The following is a 5119-nucleotide window of genomic DNA, read 5'->3' as shown; positions in this document are numbered from 1 at the left end:
TAGTGTAAGATCGCCATCAATGTCAACCCGCAGGGTTTACTCCTAACCCCAAAACCGAAGTCTCACACCTCTTATGTTTCCCACAGGAAGCGGAAATAGCACCACTCAGGTCACAGAAAGTGTCCCCTTTCTCTCGACTGATTGCTCCTCTCAAGTCGTAATCCTCCATAAAAACCATCTCTACTCATCCTTGAGTCTTGCGACTAAATCTGACATCTTACCAAAAATATTTGAAATGCTCTCGACCTCCCTCTCAAGGGATGCCTCTTCTAACTCAATCATGGCCCTCAGGCCTAAAACCTCATCGCGCCCAATCTCCGCATACTCAATCATGACCGGATAACTGGAGAACCACAAGCGTCATTCACTACGAACCATGGTACTCAGCCCATGACGTCTATTCTCAATCTGTTACGACGCATGGTATTCGAACCATGACATCCCCCTCAATCTGTTGCGATGCATGGTACCCGAACCATGACATCACTCCTCAATCTGCTCCAATGTATGGTACCCGAACCATGACATCACTTCTCAATCTGCTCCGATGTATGGTACTCGAACCACATCACTCCTCCATCTGCTATGGCGCATGGTACTCGAACCATGACACTACTCCTTGATCTCTCGTCCCCACTTGTTTCCCTAGTACCCTAAGGATTCTTACTTGGACTGCTCACTGATCCGGTGTCTTCGGTAGTACGGGCCCTATACTACCGCTCACACTGCATCAGTATTCACCCCAAGTCCTCCTCCTAGGATCCCAGATCACAAGCACTCTGATCTCGCTATGCATAGTCTAATATCCCGTAGACCTCTCGTAAGCTCCTCATTACTACCTACTCACTCTCAAGCATCTCATAGCAGCAGAAATCTCCTAGGCTAAGGCATCACAAATCAGGTCACTCTAGTCCTAATATGATTACCTAGCCTACTCTAACAAGCATTTTATATCATATCATAACTCATAACACATAATGTAAGAGTATTTTGGGGATTCACCGTTCGGGCGCTGGCTAACCGTACACACCTTCCACTTTGTTTGCTTCCAAAACCTCTTTTTCTTTTTAGAAAATTTTAGTTTTATTTGAAAATTTCTCAAATCCTCGGTTTGAGTTCAAATACGCCCGAAGGTGCATCCAAATCCCTCAAACCAAGGCTCTGATACCAACTTGTAACACCGTAAATTTTCAAAATAATTTTTCGTTTTCAAAAACACATAATGTATCACATCACAATTTCAAATCCATAATCAATAGTGTTTTCAAAACAAATCCCAAGATCTCTACACATAATAAACTCCATCGGTGTGTGTACGTGTCACGCCGTCGCCTTCCCACGGTCATCGCTAGTACCTGAGACATCAACACAACAACTGTAAGCATAAATGCTTAGTGAATTCCCCAAAATACCACATACCACAAATACGCCACTCAAGGCTAAACTCGACCCTCTGGTCAAGATGTCTCAGCGGGACCCTCCAGTCCCGTAGCTCGTCGGACCCTCCAGTCCAGTCATAACTCATTGGGCCCTCTGGCCCGGTCTGAATCGTTGGACCCTCCAGTCCGGTCTATATCGTTGGACCCTATGGTCCGGTCTACACAATCATACATCATACATATAACACATAGCACGTAATCTCATACATAGCACATAAGACCCTCTGGTCAACTCATAATACCACTCAAGGTAACGTATAGTGAGAAGACTCACCTGGAACGAAGAATCAACCTCCAATCATGCTGCTTGCCAAACACCGACCTCTAACTTTATGTCAAATCCCACAATTAACCCAATCAGGAACTAAGTCCAATTTCTCAATTACCAGGTCCAAAGATAGACCATCTACCAGTTCATTACGGTCCTAACCCCTTGGGCCCACCAAGGCCCAATAATAAATGGGCTTTCCCTAAGGCCTAACCTCACCTTACAAGACAAGCCCAACATGAGGCCCAAGACATCAATTTAATTCTCTGTTCACAGGCTCCACTAAGCAGGCCCAAAGATTCCAGCCCAACACTTAAAGCCCAAAAGATCACCTAGCCCAAAAGCCCACAGAGGGGTTACGCGGGGTGTACCTCTCTTGGTACGCTCAGCGTACTCAAGCATGCACAAATCTGATTGGGGACCTCAGCCCAGTACGCGGGGCGTACTAGGATTACGCTGGGCATACTCTTAGTTTTGCTTAAATCAATTTCTGGTTCTTAACCCGTTAAGACCTTAACTTACCTCTTGGATCTGGACTTCCTAACATCTCTTAGACTCTTACTCCATAAAGTTATCGACTTTAAGCCTTTGCATGGCTGATGAGGTCATAACACATAAAAACTCTTACTTTCTTAACCCAAAATGCTCATAACTCATGCATGGGTAGATTCACACGATCAAGATCTCATTTTTATGGTTCTTCATCACTAGATACACTTAAAAGGACCAGTTATTAAGCTTTGGAGTGCATCAACTCATAAAGTCTAAAGCTTGGGACCAAAAACCCTAAAATGGACCCTAAAATGCACAAAACAAAAAGAGAGGGAAAGCTTGGAGCTTTATACCTTCAAATGGTGCTCTAGCCCCAAGGAAGCTCAGATCCACAACTTGCTCTTCGACTTCACTCCCTTCCATGCTCCTTCTTAATTCTCAAAATTCCACAAGAACACAAACAAGCTCATCATGGCCACCACAAGCTTCAAGAACGGATATTAGGGTTTGAGAGGGTTTAATAACTGAGGAAGGTGGCCAGAAATGAGACCATCTCTTTCTTTTTATAGGGACATTTCACTTCATTAGGGTTTTCTTTTGTTCCTAGTACGCCCAACGTACCCCCTGGTACGCCTAGCGTACTAGGTGGCTCTTGCTTAAGAAACACGCGCATCTGTACGCTAAGCTTACGCATACGTACGCCCAGCGTACTTTGCTGCCGGCTTCTTGACTTTAAGGACTTAACTTGTCAACCCTCCAAACTTTCATAGCTTCAAAGATAAAACTTTGATTCCACAATCCTCATACATATCGAAAGGTAATGAGATCCCTTACGTTTCTAGCAACTCGCCTCAACCCGAAACCCTCTCGCGCCCGACTCGTGGCCCACCAACACTAATCACGGACAATCTGAAACAAGATGTTACAAATACACTCACTGAATTGTAAGAATCCTCCATCATAATCATTAGTATAAAACAAAGCAAGATAAACATAGCTATATTGTACTATACATTTGACTTACATAGAACGGATTTTTAACACCACAAATAAACATACTAAACTATAATAAGTATAGTTAGGGTTGCATATACATTTCAAACATTTTGATAAACTATAATAGGTATAGTTTTTGATCATTTACGTACAAAAGTTTTTCACACGAAAAGGGGTACATTACAAAGTACCAGGTTTTCATATGAATGGGGTACATTACAAAGTGTCGGGTCTTTATACAAAAAGGGGTACATATACAAAGTACCGGGTTTTCATATACATGGGGTACATTACAAAGCACCGGGTCTTTATACAAAAAGGGGTACAGATACAAAGTACTGGGTTTTCATATACATGGGGTACATTACAAAGTACCGGGTCTTTATACAAAAAGGGGTACAGATACAAAGTACCGGGTTTTCATATAAATAGGGGTACATTACAAAGTACCGGGTTTTTATATAAAAATGGGTAAAGATACAAGGTACCGGGTTTTTATACAAAAAGGGGTATAGATACAAAGTACCGGGTTTTTATACAAAAAGGGGTACAAATACAAAGTACTGGGTTTTCATATAAATGGGGGTACATTACAAAGTACCAGGTTTTTATAAAAAAAGAGCTACAGATACAAAGTACCGATTTCACATAAACTAGTATTTATGATATTAAAACTATACTTCATCCAGAATTGTTAGACTTCAACTATAAGCGCCGAGCGTATAAGCTAGAGTCGTATATGAATTTAGTCTTGATTGGCTTAGAATTGGTGGGCCCGCCTCATCTCTTGTTCCTCGTTGGGTTGTGGACCTAGGGCAGACCCACTATATTCGACGTTTTATCTAACTTAAATCTTACATAACTTATATACGCTGGACGATTATAGGGGAAATCTACGGGTCATCTTAGGGTTCATTAACACATCATATAGGAATATTCTGTTCACATTTAACTAAGAAAATATTGGATTTTCTGGAAATCAATCTCTATCGATTTTGCAAGGAAAATGGTTTCTACTTCAAACAAAACTCTTATGAACTCACCAAATTAATTGTTGACACTTTTTCAAAACTACTTGTATTCTCAGAAAATCAGTGAAACAGGAAAACTTCAGCGCTTTGAGGATGGGACGTTAAACCGTCAATAATTTATTTTTGTCATCTTAATGTAATTGGTTTTGAAACATGTAAACATATACTTTGGTGAAACTTTTTCAATTATATTTATGATGGTTGTATTTACTTTGAGCACTATTATACACGTTGTTGTGATACTGTACATGAAGTCCTCCACCCCCGGACATTTCTGCCATCCTTGGTTTGGGGGTGTGACACATGAGGAGGACCCGCTACCATGACATGCTACGAGCTGACATTCGGGAGCATGTCAGTTTTTAAGCTCGCCCTACCCTCAATTCCATGATTGCCAGGGCTAGGGAGAGGGAGATTGATCTGGAGCACGTCCAGAAGAGGAAGGCAGAGGATCGGAAAACGGTAGGGGCTTTGGGGAAGAAGCCCACTGGATCCGATGGTAGGCCGAAGGGCCAGTCGGGGCGGGACCGCTGTGGGAAATACGGTCGGTTACATGAGGGAGTTTGCCGCCCTGGGTCGGGTTCAGGCTGCTACAAGTGTGGCAAGGTTGGGCATTTTGGTAGAGATTGTACTGCCTTCACTCCTACGATTCCGACATCAGACCTGTTTTGCTTTCATTAAAATCAGAGGTGCCATAAAAAGGCCAACTACTCTAAATTGACAGCAGTAGCGGCGTCTGCAGTGGCGCTAACTCCAGCGACAACACGGGTTGTGAATGGCCAGAAGGTCAAGTCGGAGTCTCCATCCATTCGGAGCGGAGCATTTCAGCTGAAAGCCGAGGAGGCACGCGCTGCACCCGATGTGGTGACGGGTATGATTTGTTATCTATGCTT

This window comes from Lactuca saligna, chromosome 1 (genome assembly GCF_052625555.1).
Source record: "Lactuca saligna cultivar CGN05327 chromosome 1, ASM5262555v1, whole genome shotgun sequence".
Taxonomy (NCBI): domain Eukaryota; kingdom Viridiplantae; phylum Streptophyta; class Magnoliopsida; order Asterales; family Asteraceae; genus Lactuca; species Lactuca saligna.
The sequence above is the reverse complement of the archived record's forward strand: the minus strand, read 5'-3'. Positions refer to the sequence as shown.